The sequence below is a fragment of the Lichenostomus cassidix genome, chromosome 28 (genome assembly GCF_008360975.1).
Source record: "Lichenostomus cassidix isolate B80296 chromosome 28, HeHo_3.0, whole genome shotgun sequence".
Classification (NCBI taxonomy): Eukaryota; Metazoa; Chordata; class Aves; order Passeriformes; family Meliphagidae; genus Lichenostomus; species Lichenostomus cassidix.
In genome coordinates, this window is record NC_139508.1 from 211691 (window position 1) to 234903 (window position 23213).

The following is a 23213-nucleotide window of genomic DNA, read 5'->3' on the forward strand; positions in this document are numbered from 1 at the left end:
GGATGATGGGACTGGAGGGGAAAAACCTCTTTTAAATAACTAGAAGAAGAAAGAGGAGGCAGTGCAAAGTGGAACCTTAAAGAACAGCTGCCAAGGGGTGTTGGATCCCTGAAAATTTAGTTCCTGCACAAAGATATTTTGCCCCTTCCCAGGGCCTTGTTTCCCATGACAGGAAGCAAAGTGCTGTTTACAGGGATGCACTGACATTGCTGCAGAAAGCCAAGGTTTGGAGCGTGGATTTCAGTGTGCCAATGTACTGCCAAACCCTCAACACAGCACTGCTCTGGCTGTGCTTCCTGCTCACCAGAAATCTTTGGTAGAACTGACTCTGATGCCCAAGAGGATTCCACAGAAGGGATGCAGGCAATGGGATTGCAGTCAGTAGAAAAGGTGTTGCAAGCTTTGGGGGCTCCATCAACACCTCTATTTTGCTACTGTGAAGGAGAACAGGAAGGAGTCTTGCATGTGCCTGTTATCCTAGCTATACATTCAAATCAATTTAATCTCTCCCTTCCCTGCCCATCTATGAAACAGATCCTTTCAATATGTACTAGTTAATAATAACAGCCCCAAAGGACACCACTCAGATGACGACAGGAATCACAGCAAAGGAAAGAAAAAAGATCCATTCACAATTGCAGAACATCAGCATACCTGAGGAAAGAGACTTTCATGGACGTCTTTAATCTTTCCTGCTTCCAGCCCTTAATAGCAGAACCTGATTCAAAGACTTGGTGATTGATTTCCCACCCAGACACAAAGTGACAGGCTCATTTTCAAGTATTGCACAGCTATAATTCCGTGTTTTATTTGTTATTATTGTAACCTGCTGATGGAGTGGGGCTGTATTCAAGGTAGCGGGTAACAACGCTGGCTCGAGGCATTATTTAGAGTTGGGTGTTTAATGCCAGAGCCTTGTGCCTCTTGATATTTATGAAGAAGATGTGCCTGTAGCTCTGGTGCTTGTATCTTATTTGTTTGTTGTTCAAACAAAGGATCAGGAAATTGGATGCTGTTTCTGGCTAGTGATATCATCTCAACAGTTAAGGGAAGGCCACTGGTCTTTACACGTTTCTCCAGCACTGCAATGAGGAGAGCTGCCTCCAATTCAAGCTGAATGAGTCACCTTGGAAAATGCTTTATCTCTGTAAATAGGGAAAGGCTCTGCTCCATAAACCCACGGGACAGAACAGCCTCTCAGCTAGGGCTGAGCAGCACCCCCAAGGTTGTGGGGCCCAGCCCTGCTGGCTATCACTGAAATTTCTCTTCTGATTTGCCAAAGTTTTCCCCATTTCTTGCCTTAATTTTTCCCTCTTCTAATTAAAGATCAAATTAAGAAATTTTGCCTTGGAGAAGAGCACACAGCATTTTTCTCCCTCTGAATAAGGTTCTTGGAAGAAAAACCTTCCAGCCAGATTCAGTGAGAGCATTCATCCCACTGGAGACCAGCATGGAAAATTCTGCTGGGGTTGTCAAGAGTTTTGTGGGATTAGGACATGTTTATGTAGCCAGAGCAAAGGGTCCTGCTGGGTGCCCCCTTTTCTAGGCCAGAAAACTGTCTTAGCCCCAATCTGGCAGCTCAGAAGCTGCCTGTGGTTTAAACCTCAGCTAACTCTCCTTGCCTTGCAGCATGGCTGCACAAAGAAGATGGTGCACAACTTGCTGCACTCGATGAACTTACCTGTGAGCTCCTAAATAACGCTGGCAGCTTGGAGAAGCTCATTCAGGCTGAGAAACAGCCTGCTGCAGCAGCAGAAGCCAAGGAAGGGACGTTATGCTCGAGCTCTGAAGTTTAACCTCTGCTGTGCTTTTGTGCAGAAGCGACGAGTGGCATTTGTGCTCACAACAGAAAACTGTAAGCAGTGATTTCTGGATGCTGCCTAGATACCCCTGAGATAGGCACAAAAGAGGATTTCTTCACAGACTGAGAGTTTATGCTGAGAGGCTGAATGTCTCTATGAAATCTTTGGTATTGCTATTCCAGTTTCGCATTAATTGTGTAGAAAACCAAACACTGCCTACTCTCAAAAGGCTACAAGCTCTGAGGGCTCTGCAGAGAATGAACAGATATCAGCCCAGTGCATTCACTGAAGGCAATTTGAACGTGATCCAGTTTTACCTGTTTCTTAAAAACCTCTCATTTTCTAGGCTTTCTCACTATATCCTGGTCAGCAAGGCACTTTTGTTCAAAAAACTAGTAGCTGTAACACTTTGTGATATTGTTAGTGGGCATGGTGAGATTAAGTCAAAGCTTGGACTTGATAATCTTGGAGGTCTTTTCCAACCTTAATTATTCTATGATTCTGTGTGTCTGGCATGCCACAAGGAATGCAATAGAAAGACCTGAGCTCTGTCTCTGTGCCAGCTGGTGACTTGATGGACGTGCAGAGCATGGGACCACAGCCCATTCGTGTGCCAGGCACCCTGGTGTGACTCAGGACACCCACAGCGAGAGACAGGCAACCACTCTGCACCTGCCAGGTTGCCAATCCAAGAATGAGGGGGGGCAGATTAAATATATATCCCACCCAAGCTGCTACCACTTCTGTTTTGCCAGGGTGTTATCCATAAAAACAATCTCTGGTGCCAGCTCTGGATCCCAGCCAGGGCTGCAAATTAATGAAATTACCTTTTATACTGAGCATGCAAACAAGCCTCCTCTGCCTGCAGGAGTGGCCATACTCCTCACTGTCAACCTTCTGGGGGTGGTGGCAGTCAGGTCCTTATGGACTTGTCAGCAAATGGAACACTGAAATGAGGGCAGAGCTAAAATTGCTGGAGAAGCTCTGAAACTTTCCCAAAGAGAGGACTGCAACAGGGAGCATGGTGAGGGAGCCAGCATCTCCCTGGATGTCCTGCAGCCATTCAGCTCACCTGGAGGGGCAGAAGGACAGGGGAGAAGCAAGGAATTTGCTGAGTGCTTAGAAGAGGAGTTCTTAGCAAAAAGACAGCTGTCCTTGGAGAACTTTGCCACTGCTCAGAGGGATTCAGTTCTGGTTTATTCTCAGTGGGTTTTCTCCAGCTCTCAGCCTCACTCCTGCTCATCAGGGACTAATGCTGTTGTGCCTGGGGTGCAGCTAATCATCAGTCAGGCACTGCATGCTACCCCAGCCCGACCATCTCGGAGCCACATGCACCTAGGCTCAATGCTTCTTCCCGTCAGCTTCCCTCTCTTCCTTTCCCAAAGCTGCTAGCAGGCTTTTTTTCCCCACCAAACGTGGCCCTCTTGTGTTCACAAGCGAAATATAGAGAAGTCAGTAGCAACTGCTCATGAATATGAGAGGATTATTAGAAAAGTGGCTTTTCCACACCTTAAACTCCCTTTAGATGGCTCAGGGAGCCACGACCAGCAACCTACAGGTTTCTACCCAAATCCCACAAGAGCGAGCTGAACATCAACTCGAGCACCACGAAGATTTCTACCTTCCCTCTCACTCCCACCTCCCTCTAATTTGGAAACAAAGATTCCTTAGAGGTTTGCAGATCTAAATATGCAGTTCTTGGAAGAAATAAACCCCAAATGCTATTATCTGAAGGGTGGAGAGGTAGTCCAGCAGGAAGGAATGCAGATCAGGTGGGGTGGGTGCTTACACACACATGTGTGGCCACATGCACAGGGAGGCTGCAACACAGCTCAGAGCTCTGAAATGAAACGAGCAGTCGTTTATATCAGGGTTTCCATAGAGACCAAGTTTTGGAAGACTTAAGGTGGAATGATTATGTATGTTCTGAAGGGCTTGAGATAAAAATAACCTTGCTAAGTGTTGCATGGACTAATTAGACGATGATCCTTGAGTTCAAGCTCTCCTTGGTGATATGGTCACAGGGCCCCTGGGCTTGCCCACATGTTCCCTGCTAGTGTGCAATGGAGAATGCAGCACCTCAAGCAGCAGCAGTGATTGCTGTTACCTGTTTCCCTGGAAGGCTGTTATGCTTTTCAAAGGCTTGTCTCTTGCTACCAATCTGCCAGCTCAAGTAGAAACACGTGCTCCAACCCTTCTGCTGCCAGACCTGCTGTCACCAACACCCAGGCAAAACACCTGGGGTCACACAGTGGGCTTGGACTGTTGGTCTGCAAAAGAAAGAAAGAAGCAGAAAGGTAAGGAGGAGCCCAGCAATGAGCACTGCTGGATTCCCACCTGCCATGGCAAGGAAAGTCTGCCCCAGAAAGTAACAAATTCACTGAAGCCAGCCCAAAAACATCTCCTTGATGGCAGCCCTCCAGCCTCACACAAGGGCACCTGACCTGCTGGGATTTACAGGAACTCCAGGGAGCCCCAGTGTCACATCCAGGGCAGGGGGAGGGACAGATGGTTAGTTTGCTCCTTACCTGTATGAAACGCCCTGACATTGCTGTGTCTGGCACAGCTTCCACACCCAGGTACAAACAAGAAAACGAAGTACAAAAGGGAAGACCCTCAGCCAAAGAAATGGGAGGCTCTCTGACCGCATCTCCCACCCGATGTTTTGATGCAACAATTGCTCAGTCTTGGCCAAAGCTTTAATCCCTCAGAGACTGGGTGAGTTTTTTCCCCCACTTACTGTAAAAAATTTCACTTTGGGTTGCAGGTCAGCAAGAACTACTCAAGAACTTAGGTCAAAATGGCAGCGGAGGAAAATTCTTTGTTTGAAGCCAGAACAAAATCTTCTCAATAGTTCGCTTTGGAAAAAGGGCATTTTGTTTGGAACTGCAATTACAGGGGAAATGCATCCAAGAACGCAAGAGAATATTTTGTTTTGATGGGGGACAAACACAACTCTTTGAGGCTAATTATTTCTACTTGGGCAAGGGATAATGGAAAAAACTTTGTTTCAGGTGGTCTCCCCCCATACCCATCACTCTCCAGTTACTTCCAGTTAAAGCCATGAAACAAATTAGAGATTTCTCACTCAGCTGCAGTCCTTAGCCAGAAGAGCAATTTCCATGCTGCCCTCAGCCCAGCTGTCTCACAGTCTGGCTATCTAACAAGCCACTCTGACTCTCAGTATATTTTTCCTAAAGCAAATTCCTAATGATGGTTATGAAAACCTCCTTATGGTTTCCCAGCTGATGCAAAAGTAACACAGAGTAAGAGGCTCACCAAGCAAGTGTTAATAACCTTTGCGTCACCAATTCTGCCTCGTTTGCTTTCTGATGGCTCTCACCCAAAGACTGAGGGAGGGAAAATAAAATCCCTTTTGTCTTCAGTTTCTGAAGCCTGGCAGAAAGTGGCAGTGATAGTAGAGCTGAAGTGATAGTAGAGCTAGATCTGCTGTAGTTTAGAAAAAGGGTAACAAAGACCATTTTTGATTCACAGGATTGCTCCTCCAGGAACTCTTCAGGCAGGATGGAGATTTCTGTCCCTGCATCCACTCAGGAAGTAAGTTATTAGGGGAACCTTTTCCCCCTTGCACAGAATAATCCCCTGCAACCTATCCTCTCTGCTGAAAGCCTGCAGCATCTCTTTCAGAAGTGTCTTAAATAGAGGCAGTTCCTGGCCATGGCAACGTCAGCTTGATGTAGCACTGCTGATTTCTGAGTATGGCTTGTGCTTTCCTAAGGTGCAAATGACAAGAGACTCCAGCATCTATTTCTGCTTCCCGTGGTACCCTCTGCAAAGACCAATCCCGTCTGAGCACAATGGAGAACTGCGTGAATTAATTCAGGTAGACAGCATGTTCCTCTCTGTAAACAGTGCCACAGCTCTGGCATCTGCAAAGGTTCCATGTGACGCAGGAAACCTGAGTCAGGCCACAAAGACATGATCAATGAGGGCAGGGATCAGGAGCAGAACATGTCTGCAGACAGCAGAGCCCCAGAGTGCCCTGTGTTGTTCTCATGCCAGCAAGAGAAGGAGGGAATGTGATGTGGTTTGACATGAGCAGCAACAATACAACTTTCCTCCTTCCTAAAACAGCAAGTTTCCAACTCATCACCTGGTCTCAATAGAGCCAACGAATTGCCAAATAGATTTAATTTCAGCCTGGTCTCCTATCAAACCAGGTTTAAGTGATCAGTGTGTGTGCACATTCATGTGTGTGCATTTATATCCTTTCCCTTTTTCCTTATCCTTCGTAATTTTGAACTCACTGGCCAATTCAATTCTAATCTGACAGAGGCAGAGGTCTCAAAAAGGCTACATCCCAAGAGAAATGGCAAAAATACATATTTGATCAGGGTTGGCAGACACTGTAATGAAGGGAATATCTGAAATGTCATCTCAACCCTTACTGCACACCACTCCAGGAGGGACTGAGCCAGAGAGATCCTTGCAGCAGCCTTTCCTGAGCCACAGGTGGACAGGATGCTTCAGTTCTACTTTGGATTTCCCTCCAAAGTTGCCTCTTTCCCAGCACCTGGATGTCTCCAGAGCTGCCAGGGAAAACTGCTCATCAGCTAAGGTGATTGTGACCCCCTGGTCCCCAAAAAGCATCTTTAACCTTGAGAGAAGCGCAGATTTTGCCACTGTCTCCTTCAAAAGTCCAGTGCCTTCTAACATGAATGTGCCCATTTATTGACACACATACATTTGGCTTGACTTGTATCAATACCTGAGCCTCAGGTCATAAATCTGCAGTAGAACTAGAACTGAGTTTCTAGTTGCTCCCAGCCTCACCTTATCATCATCTTTGACCCCCTAGTGGTGCCCCTGACCCATAGGCAGAGGCAGCCCCCCTGTGCCAGGCACCACAGACACACAACCATCACAGGCTGCCTCAACCTGCTCAACATCAGCTTTGACAAGAACTTCAGCAGGAATTTTCCTGACCCTCCCCACTGTGCCACGACCTGGCCTTTTCCCGGAAATTATCTCCTGCACAGTGTTCAGCTGTCAACGCAGGGAAGGTGCCTTAAACCCTGAATTTTCCTTCCCACTCCAGGAAGATCAGCACCAGCTGCTGCAGGTGCTGCCAGGGCTCCTGGGGAAAGAGAACAACAAAAACCCTCTGCTGAAGGTCACCAGCCACAAAGTACCACATGAGAAAACAGGCAGAGCACACCAAAGATTAATGGCACTTCAAGGTTTAGATCTGTCTGTGCTGGGAGGGTCTGTGGAGACAGCCAATAAAGGCTAATATGATTTTACATACAAATGAATCATTTCAAGGAATGAAATGCCCTGAACAAGCCTGTACGTGGCTGCGCTCCTGTCCTGAGGAGCAGGGGCAAGTATTCCCCCCGATCTGCAGAGAGCATAATTAAAGAAGAGAAAACCTAGATTTTGCAGGCTGAACCCATGGGTTTGCAGTCTTTTGCTCAGGCAATAAGGCTTGTCAAGAACGTGACTGGGGTAGCATGGCCCTGGGCACAGTGCAAGGCTGGGTACCCTAGCCTCTCACCCTTGCTCTGACACTGGAGGCTGTGTGGCCATGGAGAATTTATGCTTCCTCTTGGTGTCCCCTCTTAAAACAAGGATGCTGACACTGTCTTCCTTTGTGTAACACCCTCGGAGCTCACAAAGAGGAGCTCTGCATCACAGAGAGTTATTGCTTCATCTGATCCTTTTCTTGGCCTCAAGTGAATATCTGAGCATCTCCCAGACCTGCACCCAGCAATATGACTCACATCTGTCGTATGCAACTCCTCTATGATCCCCAAAGGGAAAATGAAGTATGTGGTGGCATGTTTTGTCTTGGCAGGGTTGTTTCATGTCTGGGCTCTGTTCCTAGGAGAAGGGCTCCCTGCATGTATTGTTTTTTTAGCCACCTACAGTGTCTGTCTGTGTGCAAAGGAAGGGAGGGAGAGGAGCTGCTTGGAAACCAAGCAACAGGCAGCCATTTACAGCGTGGGGTCATCCAGACCTGACATTTAGAGGCAAATGATGCTTGGAAGAGGAAGTTTTCTGACCCCAAGGGCACCAGGCTTGGGAAAGCTTGATTAAGGCTGAGCCTTGGTCCACTAAAATCTACTGGGACTCTTATTTTTCCACCTTATGTCTTGACTCCTGTCCCCCTCCTGAGATTTGGGAGAGAGAGGGAATTAAAAATGATTGAAAGCTTTCCTTTCCTCTGCTCCCACTGCTCTGTTTCTCCTGGGAAAGTGTGGTGCCCTGGTAGGTGAGGATAGGTAACAACCCAGGGAGTCTGGAGAGCACACACGATTCCTCCTGCTCACACAGCAGGAGCCTTGCTGAGCATCAGGGACTTTGATCTCTGTGAAGCTCCAAGGCAGAAGGTGGGCATGGCCTTCCCCCTCACCACCTCATGCATCTGCTTTCTTCCAGACCCAGCTATGGGAAGAAGCTCAGCAGTGGATTCGAAGGTGTCTGGAGTATGGTCAGCCTTCTGCCTCCCATGCTCTTTGTTAGTAGAGGTGCAGAAGAAAAAGAGAATATGGAACATTCTCATTAAAAAGTCCCTGGGACTTTAAAATTGTTTTTCCAAAGAAATGCTTTTTTAATTTCCTTTGCAAAAAGTCTCGTGAAAGGACAAGTTTTTCATTTTGGGAACATTTGATTTTAGGATCTTTCTGAAAGCCCGAAACAAAAGTTGAGTGTCCTGGACACTACTTTTCAATACTTTGGAATGAGAATTTCCATCATCTTTCATTCCCCTTATCGTAAAAGATCTATTTCATGGTCCAATTGGAAAGTACTACTTTTTAGTATTGTTCTTTTTTCTTTCAGACTCAGAACAAACCCCACCTTTCTACAAGCTCAGTATTCCCTGTCCTATGCTGAAAGCTCCTTGTCCAGCCTGTGAGGCTCCTTGTCTAACCTCACCCACATCAGGCATGGATGGAACCTGCAGTGCAACAGTTAACGTGGTAATTCTCCAAGGATTTTGTTTAGAGTTTTATAGCATTACACACCAGCCTTATTGGATTTAAATGGCTTAAATTAACTGGGTTATTTAATGGATTGTCCAGATTAGGGAGGAATCTGCAAAGGCTGTTACTTCAAGAAGAGCAGCTGCATGGGAAGAAAAGATCTCCAAGTAACATTAACATCCTGGAGGCTCACAAGTCCTGACAGGCCACTCCTGTCCTTTATTGACATTCTCTCATACGCATTTAGCCAGGTTTGTGTTTAGTTTAATAATCTCCTGAAAGTTTAATTGTTGCTTTATTCATCCATGACCTTTCCTTCTCATCTGGAGACATATTATTGCTAATCTACAAATTTCAAGAACCAGATTTATTTGCAAAACCAATTATTCTGCTATGCAAATCTCCTCTCTTCCTGCAGCCTGCCTGAACAGAGCTTTTTACAGCCGCCATAATATATAGACACTATTCAAATATTTAAATGTAAAATTTATCTATATTTCTTTTCAAGCATGCCCAGGTTCTATGTGGTGCAAAGTTAATTAAAATCTTCAGAATCAAAAGCAGGTCTCCTGACCTTGATCCAGACCTGACAGACTTTAACCTCCAAAGTCCTCACTTAACCACAGGGGACCTGGAACTACCAGGAAAGTGGAAATCACTTCACTGTCAAGTAAAGCTCTAATGGAGAAACACATCCTCTCCATTAGTGTCACACATGACAACACCAGTGCAGTCCCAGAGACACACACAGCTCTCCTGAGTTGGCTGCAGAGGCCTGACCTGAAGGAGAGGCAGAAAAATGCTCAGAACAAGAGTCTCTGCTACAGATCTTTACCCCAAAACATTCTCAGGGGCAACTCCCCCAGACTATGTCCCCAGAGTGATGCCTCCCCTCAGCCTCAGGATTTCTAATCTGACTGGCACAGTGTGGGACATGAGACACTTAACAGAATCATGGAATGGCCAGGGTTGGAAGGGACTTTAAATATAATCTTGTTCCACCCCTTGCCATGGGCAAGAACACCTTCCACTAGACCAGGTTGTTCAGCACCCACCTCCTGGATACAGGGGGCTCTGGAACCACCAGGGCATCCACAGCCAACAGCTCAGCTTCACCAGCTAGCTGCAGAGAATCCAGGATCCACTGGTGCTCTTCTGGATAACTCTGAAGAGAAGGAAGCAGAAATTAAAAGGGGGAGATTTTTAGTCAGAGGCACTGTAGATAATGCAGGGTTACATTTGCTTTAAACCAAGTCTCTATTCTTGCACCGATATGTGAAATGTTTGCAATCCTAGGTCTGGAAAAAACAGCATGAGCTACAGATGAATCCCATGAGGACAGCAAAGTACCCCAGATTGCCAGGAGAAGCCATGGCTCCCTCAGCTACGAATCCACTTGGATCTGACTGAGAAACAGCAACTCTTGAGTGTTTTGCTCCAAGTTGATAAGACAGAAATAGTTCTGTATCTCACCAATAAATCACCACTATCAGACTGATGGACAGGGAACAACTACAGCAACCTTTCACTGAAAAGGAATTGCTTGTTCACATGAAAACAAGACTGGGGATGTGTGTTGTTGGAACAGCCACCTCCTGTCCCACATGCTGAAACAGGGAGGAAGGAAGATGAGGATAGTCTGCTCCTGGAAATGTAATGGAGTGAGAGCTCTGCTTTAGACATGCAACCACAGATGGGACTTAGGCACTCATGTCTGGAACAGCCCTTTTCCCTAGATACCTGCAGACCTCAGAGGTGGGAAGTGGTCATCTCCTGGCAGCCAAACCCACTGCAGTCAAGAGAGCCACTGGCTTCAGTAAGTGCTGGCTCAAGCTTTCTATATGACAGATATGAGTGGCTTTAAGCTGTTTTTCACAGTCTGTGGATTGTTTCTCTTGCTCAAATAATTTAGCTTTAACCTGAGGCTGTGGGCTCAATCCTTGCTGTCAAAACCCAGTGTGTAGCTTTGCATGCAGCTCCTGAGGGTATGGGGGGATATAACATGAATCTCCCTGGCTCCTTCAAAGTCTTGCAGAGCTGCTTTATGTGTGTAGAAATCGACATAAATAAAAATAAATCTGTTAGGGTTTAGTCTGTGTTTCTCCAGTATATCCTTGTCTGCACTGGATTTACCCAAGTTGGTTTATATCTAACAGCATCAACAGGGGGATGCTTACAGTGAGACAGACTCCAGTAAATACTAGCAGGGATAAGGGTCCCCTCACAAATATTTCCAAGCAAAGTAACGCAAAATGTGTAGCCTGTGGACATGGGAGTCACCAGAAATCCCAGGCTGGGTGTTCTGCCAGCCCCAGCTCATTTCTGTGGCTGTGCAGACATGACCTGCTTGGGGTACCCCAACCCCACATGCCCAGCAAACCAGGCAGCTTCAACTACCTCTATAAATGTATATTTCAATGCAAATTGCTCCTTTTTCACTGCTAGTTTCATTTAAGTTAAGAATTACTTTTTGTTCTTTTAAGTAGAGGCAAACAAGACTCACAAACCCCTGCAAACGTGTCCAATTACACTTGGAGCTGGAAACCTTAGAGTTTCTAGTGAGAAAAGAGGCCACATTCCCCTGCTGCTGCCTGTGCCATGGCGTGGGCATAAATGAAATGTGAATTACACCACTCTTACCAATGCAAATGATTACAGAGGAGCTGCAATCCAAGGTGAAGCTGAGCCTTTAGTAGGTTTATTTTAAGCTCAGACATCATTAAATATAACAGAAACATGAAAGAAACTTTCAGTGACATTTGGATGAAAATGTGACATTCTAAATGATTCTAGGATTTTCTGGTGCCCTGCAGCTGGACTCTGGCACCTGTTCTGGGCTGGCCACAGGCGCCCTTTGCTGGGACAAATGTCTCCATGAAGGTTTGCCATAACTGGCCATCCTCATTTTGCCAGAGTTGTTTCATATTTTTAGCTTTTCATCAGAAACAGACTCTCGTCTCACAAAGCTGCTATTGAGACAGAACTCCACTGAAATCCAACTTCTAATCTAAGTGCACATCTAATCCATTGACACTGAACCCTCTGGAAAGCAGTGGGTTTCCTCTAACACATACTCAGGCAATGAGAGAACTGAGCTGTGTCTTTGGTTGATGGAAACTTCAGTGGCAAATTCAACCAATTGCATCCCCACTCTTCTCTTCATCCCTGTCCTCTTGTTATCCTGCTCTGTGCTGACCCATCCAGGTATGAGGACAGGCTGAGAAAAGGGCTGGGAAAGTGGATCAGCTGAAAAGAAAAACAAACTCTTTTTTTGCTGGGTTGGTGTTCATCCAGATCAGTTCCACAGCCCACTTTACACACACAGAGCCATGTCAGAGCAGTGCACAGCCTGTCCGTGCTGGCGAGACAGATCAGCAAGGAGCAGGGACACTCTGAGTCTGTTCTTGTCATCATGGATTTTGGTGCATGATGCCACATGCTCCAGACCTGTCTTTCCAAAATAGATGTCACTCTCATCACTTTCCAAAGCTGCAATGAGCAACAGCAGCCTCTGAAATGACATCAGCGCTCAGCTTCTCTGCAAAAAACCTGGGACACAAGATCCTTTGTCTCCAGATTACACTCATCTTTTCCACTTCTTCAAATAAGATGAATCTTATAATTTGTCACATAGCTGGTGGTTTCCAAACATCATTTACCCAATGGAGGCTGAGGGGGGAAAGTTATTCTTCAGGTCAACTTGTGAGTCATTTGGCTTGACAGTCAACCACGTCTCACTCACTTGGAGACAATATATCTGAGCTATAAAACCTCAACTCGAAACATAACTCACCAAATTTAGTGAGTAGCCTGTCATCACTGAGAGCAATGATCCTTAACCCCTTATCTAGCTCCAGGGAATCATTATCTGCAGTTGCTAATTTAAGCTTGTTTTAAGGAATAAAAAAGCATTTCCTTCTGCTAAAAATGTCCGGTTCTACTACTGTTTCATTCTTCAGTTTCATGTCAAGAGTTATTATTTTTATTGATTTCTGTTCAAATTGGCATTTAAATAAATACCCAATGTACTAGCCAATTAACAAACTTGGGCCAAATTCCCAAGCATTTTTGCTAGCCAGGCAAGGGCTGCAGAGGCCTCTGAAAATAATGAAGCAGAGTTTAATCCACCCTTGTTGAGCTGTGCATATATGAACTGTCATCCCAGCCCCTGCAGAGAGCACCAGGCAGGGATATCTGGGCTGCACAGGACACAGGTAGGACTCTGGGATGGAGTGTGGTATTGGCCTCACCTTATCTGTACTCACCTTCCCCATTTCAGCTCTGTCTCTCAAGCGTAATCCTTCAAATTCACTTTGGGTTGCTCCATTCTGTGTACATTTATGTACAAAAATAAAAATGATCAGGTGCAATGGTGCAGTGCCTTGCAGGTTTCAGGTCCTCTTCAGGAATTCATTCCTCACTGAACTGCAGTGAGGGTTGGGGGCAGCTCCTCACACTAAGATCAGCCAGGAAGGGACCTCAAAAATGCAACTCAGCTCATAGATAACAGTAATACTCCCTCACAGCTGGGGCTACAGTAGGATGAGAAGAGTCGGGCTGAAGGCTGGACACCAGTCACTAACAGACAGAATGGAAAAAGAAATATCGCAGAAAACAGCAAAAGAAAGTTGGCCAGGTTGGCAATATAATCACCCCCAAACTTCTAAGGCTGGCACAATGACCACAAATCCTCAAGAGATCCATCTGTCAGCTGGGAAGATGTGATTCAGATAGTGAAGGGAGTCACACTAGTGGACAGCTCCATGGAAACCAATTTACTTGAAGAAGGAAGAAACTTTAATCAGTGAGGGTTCAAAAGGCTTGTAACTCATGTCAGAGCAGAGCAAAACTGATTGTACACTCATCACAGGTGAACAAAAGATCAGAGAAGACAAAACAATTACAAGCAGATAATGAACTGGCTAGGCAGCAGCACACACAGAGCCTCTAAAGAGTAAATCCAAGGTAACTGTGCCCATAACAGTAAAGAAGAGCAGGAGGAAGGAGGACCAGCAGGACTGGCCTCATCTCCTGTGTGCTGGAGTCCCCAGTCCACTCTGGATTAGGGGACAGCCCAGATCTAACCCTGAAGATGCTGTGGTTTGGGAGTCAGTGCTTTTCCCAACCCTCTCTTTTGTGGCTTGTGTTGCAACCACCAGGATGTGAGGGAAACCTTGAACCCATTTCCAATTTCTCAGTTCCAAACCACCAGCTGTTTTAGGATGGCTGCTTCTGCCCTTCCTGCTCTGCTGGAGACCTGACACTTGCTTTGCGGGGTATGAAAGATTGTTCTCCAAAGCATCAACTCTGAAGAAATAATTGCCCCAGGGAGCCCTGAGCCATAGTCGTGGGGAGAGGCAGATTGGAGGAATCAGTCTCATTTTCCACGGGAACAGCTGGGAATGTGCACGCACTGTGGGTGACTGTCTCAGATGAGACAGGTTATGAGCAGCTGATAGAAAGGAATGTCTCAAACAGCTCCATAGCCTGTGACTGCCCAACTGCTCCGCATGCCGAGACACAGACACCCAGCAGGATGTTTGCTCTGCTCTTCCAGCCCTTTGTGGAGCAGGGAAAAGGAAGAAGGGAATGGAAAATCCACCTCTACCAGTGGGGCTGATGATGCCAACCATCCTCCACACAAGGAGGATAATCTCCAACCCCACATGGCACTTGGAATCCTGGAGCCAGAGGCTGCAGGGGCACAGACTGAGCCAGAGGGCGTGGGTTGCTCATGCTCACACCCAGCATGATCTCCAGGGGGTTGAGGATGCAACTCCCCCTTTGTTGCTCTGCTGTGCCCAGTTGCAGGTGGGAGGACTCAGGGGAACACCAGGGGCCTCTGGGATGGGGGCCTGTGAGCAGAGCCTTGCAGAGAGCAGGAGATAATTACCTCCTGAGAAGAAACCCTAATGGCTTCTTAGAGATCAATACTTATCTTTCTATCTCTCCTGATGATCCCTTATCATTACCCAATCCTCCTGGGCTTCACAGACAGTAGCTAATCTTGTGATAAGAGATTAAGAGAAAAGCCAAGACACTTTTCCAGCCATTAATGGCAATTCCCCCAAAGCCCAGGTGTGTGACGCAGACACCGAGATGCCTTACAGGCATTGCTCTCGAAAGAAGAAAGATGCAGGCAGACACCTGATTATTCCCAACTGACCTGCTAGGTACTTAGTCATGGTTGTTCGAGTTGTTTTAGGATGAGAAAAATATTATCATTAGGAGGAGCTGTGCTAGATAGTAGAGCAGTGATAGCTGGTGCTTTGATTATGCCCATGAAGAGGTAAACGTGCCAGAGGGTCTCACAGCATTCTGGGAACATTTCCTGCATACAAAGCAGAACCATCTCTAATGGGAAGGTCAGGTTTTTACTACAGATTGGGATAAACCATACTGAAACTGGTAGTTTTTTACCGTTACTCCTCAGTAAGTGAGCTGCAGTTAAGCGCATGCACCCACTGAAAATAGGAAGGAAATGCAGAGCTGCTCTGAGTGGAACACTTTGAGGAGAAGAATTCCTGGTTTAATTTGGAGAGGGAGTGATAAAAGGAGTAGCAAAGGAAAGCTACAAACACAACCATGTGTGTTGTGTGGGGAGGCAGACACATAGAACATGCTTCTGAGTTGTGTTTACTTATGATTAGTTTGGAGCTGTTGCTTTAGACTGTGGGGTTTCTCCCCTGACCTAAAAACCAGACTTTTGTACCTCCACGTAAAGAAAATTGCCTCAAGGATTCTTGACTTCAGCATTAGCTTCTTCCTAACAAGAGCAGTCTACAGTATCTCCTACTGTGGTCAAAAAGCCAGGGCATTGAGCAGCAAAATGCAGAATTTTGCTGCTCAATGCAGCACACATTGCAGCACACATAACACACCCTGGGATGTTACCCGAGTCATTTTGTGGAGGATGGTTACCAGATGGCTGTCTTGGGAACCACCTTTGGGAAACTGCTCTACATCCACAACTTGTTGCTCTACACCAGCATAAATCCAGGATTGCAATGACAGCTGCATTTTCCAGTGCTTCCAGTGCCATGCACTCTTTCCTGCCCACAAACAGCAAATTCCATTAACCCAAATTGCTTTTGCTTTCAAAAAGACACATACCAAAGAAGAACAAAAATAACATCTCTTGCCCAGGACAACACAGTGTGTGTATTTTCTGGCTCACTTTCTGCAATGGCAACAGTTTTTGAAGACAAAAATATCCCAGAGATGGTCTGTGGTGCATAGAGCAGCATTTGATATGAGGACCACAAATGAACTGATGTCTTTGCTGCAGGATCAGAGGGCATTAGGGAGAGCAACTTTCTGAGACACATCCTTCTCCACCAACGGCACAAATAGCACAGAAAACCTCCCTCCTAGAATGCATTTCATTCTGCATTAAATGTTATGGTTTCTGAGAGCTGCTCCTGTGCAAAACCAACACTGTTACTTATGAAACAATGCATCAAACCCACAGATGGGAATTGGCTCTCCTGGCAGCACAGCCAAAAAAAATCCCTACTTTCTCACTTTTCCCTCCTGTAACAAATGGCCTCTTTCCCCAGTCATCTGCGTAACATTTAATGATTAATGTCTTATGTGGCACGACACAGAGTCGTTTGCTTCCTTTTAAGAAAGCTTAAAGCTCTTTGGAGACGGGGTTCTACTTTCAGAGTTATCTGTCTACAGAGAAAACACATTTCAGATGTTCAGCCAGTTTCTTTAAAGAACAGGCTAAATGGAGAGTTACCAAGGATCATCTTAATGGACTTTGCTTAGCTTCTGATTCTCTTTCATCTAGTTTATTGTCTCTTCTTTAAATTTGCAAATTACTCGGATTGTAAGCAGAGCCTTGGACTGAATTTGGACTATCTGCAGGCAGCAAGGAGGGCTGTGCTGTCTAATGAACAAGGAACAGGCCTGGGATCCAGGAAGCCTGAAATGCAGCAGAGATGTTCCACTCCCAAACCTACTGCCTGTCACTTCTCTAGCTGTGTTACATCCATAAAATGAGGGTAAATATACAGTTCCCAGGAACCCCACATATCAAATCGCTTGGGATAGGTAACACCAACCTTTGCCTTAACCAAGTCCAGGAATTCACTTGTTCTCAGGTCCCCAAACTGCTATTCACTCCCACAACACAGGACATCTGTACTCTGGGAATTTGTATTTCTCACCTTTGCTGACAAGGCAAACCTAAACAAGTATTTTAGGTTAAAATTCTTAACTTCAGCTAACTTCTGATTACCTTCGGCACCTGCCATCCTTGGGCTCCTTGTTTTTCCCATGTGGTGCGCAGCTGCCAATAGCACAGGTGAAACACCTGTAGGAACCCCAGGAAGAAATTACTGCAGGGAAATATTAAGGATTATTCTGATTGTTCCATCAGAACGACAGGATGGGCAGAGTGACAAAGTCAGGCCACACACTGCCTGTTACAGTCGCTCTGTGGAGACCTGTGGGGAAGCAGAGCAAATGTACCAGCAAATTCCTTGGAGACTTCTGAATGTTAAACAAGAAAGAAAAATAATGGAGGAGGCTGCCAGACTCTGGCTGGTTTTAAATGAAACAGTCTGATTGCTTCAAAACATTTTTCTGGTTGGGGCTGGTATTTTCCCTTCCATGGGATGTTTTGAAATTTATACCTTTGTTTTGAAAGAGACCACAGCTCTTCCCCTTAGGATTTCCCAAAGAGCAGAAGCTCCTGCGGCAGTCCAAGGCCTTGTGCCAGCCCTGTGTGAGCCAGGAGCTCTCCTGAGTGAGGGAAGCTGGCAGGGGACATTTTCCAATCCTTTCAAGACTTTTATTGGCTGCCAGACTGAGGCAAGAAGGGCCTTGGTGTAATGGAAACCCTGTCCCCAGAGAGGAAACGTGAACAGAATCCTGCCCTGTCTTGAGGCCCTGGGCTTTTAGGGGGAAAGGTGACTTACTCTGTTTGTTCAGTTGCAGTTACAGAAATAGTTTAGTGAAAGAATAAAATAAAAGCAAAGATGCTTCCCCTCAGAGCTCCCTCTTTGTCTTCCAAGTCTTATTTGCTGACACAGAGGATTAGTGCTGATGTGAAATGTAGCTCCTGGGGGGGTGGAAAGGCTCTGCTCTGGGTTATATGGGGACAGAGTCCCTGGTCTGCACAGCACTCCACAACCCGCCCGGGCTGACCCTCACTTCCCCAGCATTGTGTCTCAGTCTAATCCCACTGATTTCAGCATCATCAGAGTGTATGAACCTGGCCCTTCTCCCACAGCTTTGGCACTTCCTAGAGCAGAGGCTCTGAACAAGAGCAGAATTAGACCTTCCAAGGCTCCTAAGTCATGGCTGCAGGATTTGCCCTCTTTGCCACCAGGTACTTTGCTTTTTTTCCCCCACTGCCTCTTGCCAACTGGGAAAATAACACTTTGGTGAGTCAATGATAAAATGGTTTAATGTAATAAACATGAATCTGTCAGACTCAAGTGCCCTGAAATATTCCAGGCTGCAAATGCAGGACCAACAGTGAGCTTGTTGATACAACCTCAAGCCAGAACTAATCAGACATAGACACCATTCACTTTCAATAGAAATTATATTCAAGAGGGCTGTTTCCTGCTTGCAGGGAAAGATGGGAAGGGAAACAGAGTGATGTGGCACACTGAAAGGAAAGAGTTCTCTCCCATCAGGCAAAACATCACAGGGTTTCACCGTCTTGCAGGGAAAGAGGCTCCCTGTTTGACTAGAGATCCTGCTGAGTCAGCTCATGGCTGAAGATCTTCCCGTGAAGCAAAAACATACAAATGAATAAATAGAGCTTTTTGTGTGCAGGGTTGTAAATAACAGGTAATGAAAGCAGAATCAGCAGCCAACAGGCTGGGGTTGTAAAACTGCACATGTTGGTGCTGCAACAGGACGGTAAACAGTCCTTTTCTTCCTTGATCTGGCACAGAGATAAAATAATTTGCCTTTCAAGTGGCCCCTCTGATGCCCAGGAAGGCAAATGTCCCTTGGTTCTGGAGTCTCTGCAGGGAGACTCAGCAAAGAACTGGCAGGAATTCAGTGCAGATGCTTTCCAGCCTCTGTACACTGAGTGTAAATCCAACCCAGCTCTACTGACAGGAGAGCGGTGACTTAGATCAGTGAAAATGAGAGCAAAATTCATTGGAATTGGCCCTCTGAGATAGTTTGATCTGATCATTAGGGATGGATAATTAGAGGCTTGTGAGCTTGTAGCCTCCCCACGCGCCACTCCAAGAACTATCCCCCAGTTAAGCAGAACTCTTAACCTTAGCTCACCATTTTCACATTATTATTTCCCAGTTTTATGTCACTGTGCTCCTTCCAGGACTCCTTCCCTCCCACTCCAAGCAACTCACACATTATGGCACTTTTCCTTTGAGGACTGTAGGTCCTGGGAGTATTCAACTCCAAGACCTGTTCTCACAAGATCAGCAGCTTTGCAAGCTCAAGGACTTCAGAAAACTTGGAGGAGATCCAGGTTCAAGGGAACTTATCATAGATGTGAAAAGGGCTCCCTGGTGCAAGAGTAATAAATAATAATTAATAATAATTAATCACTTAATGACGAGGTTCCCTGCTCAGTCATGATCACAGCTTCATGGCTGAAATCACCATGCTTTGAGACAGGTATGACAGGCTTGACCTTTCCTCCTCACTGGCTTTATGCTGTTATAATTTTGTTAAGGCAAACCCTCAGCTTGTGTAAATCAGCACAGCCAGAGTGACTTCTGATTTATGCAAGTACAGGAAGGGAATCACATCCCCTACATATTTTACCAGCCTAACAACCTAACACATAGCAAGGCAGAGTCAGAGTTGGACTCTTTTCCCTAAACTGCTGTCTCTCACCTGCAGAGAGGAAAATAAAATCAGCTTTCAGGCTTTTACGTATGATTACTTCAGGGTCAGGAAGGGGAAACTCATTCTGTCCCTCCTCCCATGCAGTTGGTATTCTCCTCCTTCAATATATCACATGGCAGCTGAATTAGTATGACACTGCCTAATTACATCTGATCACCTCTGCAACATCAGATTTCAGGCAGTGAAAGAGGAGCTGTGTATTTGTAGCTGCATCCTGAATCCTACCCAACTTTCTATGGGAAAAAAGAATAGGAGAAAAACACTCCTTCCACCCCAGAAAAGCTTTTAATATTCCTTTCTTCCTCCTCCTGTGGCTCTTTTCACTTTTCCAGAGGCTGCAGTGAACTACCTCCCCGATTGAAGCAAACTCCCTCTTAAGGCTTTATCTCCTGAACAGCCTCGAGATGTTCTGGGCCAGTGCTCTGCTGTGTGGGCACCCTCCCCACTCCTGATGTGCTTATTATCCTCATTGTCATTGGCCTGAGTCATTGTGGACCCTTTTTGCTACACTCCCTGAATGGCCTGTGATAAAGACACTTCCACATTATTATTACTTTTGCAAAGTTCTTTTTATTTCTTCTACAGCCAAACAATAATCTAAGGAGCCATATTGGAGGTAACGCATTAGAAAGTGCCTGCTTTATTATCAGCACAATATGGACCTGTAATCTGATAATGATAAAACTCTGCCCCTTTGCTTTGGCTCTTATCATTTAATTGGAGCGAAGGAGCACATTCGTTTGTTAATAATTTTATAATTGGTGCTATCTGCTGAGACCCATCAAAGGAACCGTGCACAACAACCTCTTTCAGTACAAACCATCTCCCTGATAAAATGAGCTTTATGGCATTTAAATGATCCTGTTATTATTTGCAGGGCCCTCAGGGCACACAGCCCCCTGGAGCACCTGCAGCTCAGCACTAACCCACCTCAGTGTGCTTCCCCAGCTCCCAGCCTGCCCACGGACCCATGTGCTCTTACCTGGGGAGCTGGTGCCTTTTGCAATCCCTTCTGTTCTGGTTTAACTAGACATCCCAATATTTTGACAATGCAAGGATGTATCTCTTCACACTTGTGTCTCCCTGCGCCTCCCAGCCCGACTCACCTGAGGCATCTCTGCTCTCGCTCTGCCATCTGCTCGTGAGCAGAGACAGCTGGATCTGTGCAGGGTGTGAAGGGAAGCACACGCCAAAGGGTTTGTTTCCCCCGGCAATGGAAACACCAAGGGTGTGTCTACACTGACAGTCATGCAACAACCAAGTCCTTTCTAAAATCCAGAGCCACGCTGCTCCCACCAGGGCTTTGCCCCATCACTGGGCTCTGTGGAGGTGAGACCCAGCCGAGGTGTCACCTTTGTGCCCAGGTAAATACAGTGGATCAGCCTGACTTACTACAGCTCAATCCACCAAGTGCTGGCTGACGCTTGGCAGCTCTTCCCCACAGCATGGGCACGTTGGCTGCAGCTATAAATACAGCAAAGCAAAACAAAGAGGCCACAGATTGTTATTTTGCCTGAGGGTAAATAGCATTGCTTGGCCCATTGCCATATGGCCGAACTCATCTTCTTTCTCCCCCAAAGTCCTCATCATTGCTGCAGTCAGAGTGTCTTTTGGGATGATGTGCCTATTAGGGAGGTTATCCTGCCCCTCTTCTCAGTCCTGGTGAGGCACATCTGGAGTGCTGTGTCCAGTTCTGGGCTCCTCATGGAGCTCCTGGAGCTGATTCAATGGGGGCTATGAAGGTGATGAAGAGACTGGAGCATAATAAAAAACCGGGGCTGATGCATTCACTTGACTCTACCAGTCAAACTCATCAAATTAGTGTGAAGTACAAATCTGCATAAGCCACACAACTGTGGCACCCGGTCAGCTGCAGGCTTGGGTCTGCAGCAGAGCCTGCTCTGCTCAAGGGGGAGGAAATGACGGCAGAGAGATGGGTTTTGGAGCCTCACACTGACTGTTTAAGACATCACCATTTCACCTCAAGTGTGGTTGCAAGTCCTGCCCCCTCCGCTGTTTCACCACTGTTTCTGAACCCCGAAGTTGTCCCTGTGACCAAATGACTCAGCAGAGCATCAAAAAACCCATCAGCCTCCCACGCTGCAGCCTCGCTTTACTGAGCAGAAGAACAGAGAAGTCAGGGCTAATCCTTCTGAGAGTGGTTACCAACACCAGGCACCTGTATTTCTGCTACGCACCTCTTTGAAGCACCCCACCTTCACCTCCCAAAAGAGGAACAGCAGAAGGCAGAGCTGAGGGCAGAGTGTACAAATCTTTAACAGTGTGCCCTTTTCAGACCTATTTTACAGCAAGATCTGATCCTGTGCTGTGGAAAATTTGTAGGAATTTTCTGGTGCTTTCCAGGAATTCCTGGGTCTAAAAGCTCTTGTGCCCAGGATTTGCTGGAAAGCTCTGGAACCCCACAGTTCAGCAGTCTGTCATTAAAACTACTTGGACAGAAGCTGAGAGAAAGTTATCACAGACTCCCCCACTGCCAGCTTCTTCCCAACACTCTGATCTGTTTATGCATCAAACAGGAATTAAAAAAAAAACAACCAAACCTGATTAAATTTACACTTGACCTCATCACATCTGTATAGGTCTATTCAGGCATCAATCAAAGGGAGAGCAAAAAAACCTCCCTCAGTCTTTAATAAGCGTTTACAACAGGTCTGTATCTGCCATCTGTGCATCCATGGATGGCAGAATGATGGGAAAAGAGGAAAAACCCCACAAGCTTTGTTTGCCAGATGCCGAGAGGCTGCCAGGGTCTGAAGGAGATGTCAGGAACCTTGTGCTGGGGCTGATTTGGGACCTGCCACACAGTTTTGGTGCACAAGCCAGGTCTGCCCCAGGCATTGATATGTCCCTGACCCTGCTCAGCTCCTTGGGGCTGGAGCAGCTGTGGGTGCAGATCCTTCCATGGAGCTCTCTGCCCCATCCCCACACGAAATAAGGCGGGGAACTCTGGGCCATCTCTGCTAGAAAGCCCCAAGCATCACTGGGCCAGGGAAACCACAGCCCAGGAACCACTCAGGCCCAAAAGGCTGTTCATGTCCCTTCTCCACCTTCACATCACTCAGCCCTGTCACGGGACTCAGCCTTTTTATATCCCAGAATAAGCACTGGTTTGACATGAGCAATGATGATCGTTTGATATAGCAAGGGTGAGAGACTAATTAAAACCCAGAGCTTTATGATTTCATTCAGCTCCTGCAAGATCTGGCTGTCTAAAGGTATATTTATGAGAGTTTTTAGTGTTTCATACAAATTCTATTGCTCATGAAAGGCCCTGGATTCCCCAGCATGGAGAAGAAAGTGCTCTATCTATTCACAGGGCTATCACAAGCAGCAGAGGGTCTGGCCCAAGCTCTGGAGAAATTCTCAAGGGTTCCACTGGGCTGTTTGAGGTGCTGCTGTTTTGACATCTATTTCCATCTTTATCAATGCACTGTGTCTACACATAGAGAGCAAACGAGGACCCTGGAACTCACATGCTTTTAGCCAAAGCAGTTGAAAAACTTATTGTTCCCACCTGCAGGGTCTGGAAGTTCTTTGCCAGGAAGCCTCAAAGCTGGTAAGGCACACGAGGTGATGCCCTGCATGGGAGTCACCA

General features: G+C 46.4%; 2 long non-coding RNA genes across 3 annotated transcripts; one reads left to right on the forward strand and one right to left on the reverse strand.

Annotated features, from left to right (window-relative positions):
- Positions 1–1008: 1008 nt before the first annotated feature.
- LOC146426020 (uncharacterized) lies at positions 1009–7282 on the reverse strand. The gene is made up of 4 exons (XR_014846226.1): positions 7216–7282; positions 3910–4072; positions 1682–1890; positions 1009–1145 (listed from the first exon to the last, which is right to left on the reverse strand). It is a non-coding gene; the product is annotated as an uncharacterized LOC146426020 (long non-coding RNA).
- Positions 4058–10840, forward strand: LOC146426021 (uncharacterized). 2 transcript variants are annotated; one of them, XR_014846224.1, is made up of 4 exons: positions 7325–7591; positions 8205–8746; positions 8849–9000; positions 10046–10840. It is a non-coding gene; the product is annotated as an uncharacterized LOC146426021 (long non-coding RNA). The 2 variants fall into 2 exon arrangements; XR_014846225.1 differs by lacking the exons at positions 7325–7591; positions 8849–9000 and adding an exon at positions 4058–5364 and having other exon boundaries at positions 8613–8746.
- Positions 10841–23213: the final 12373 nt, after the last annotated feature.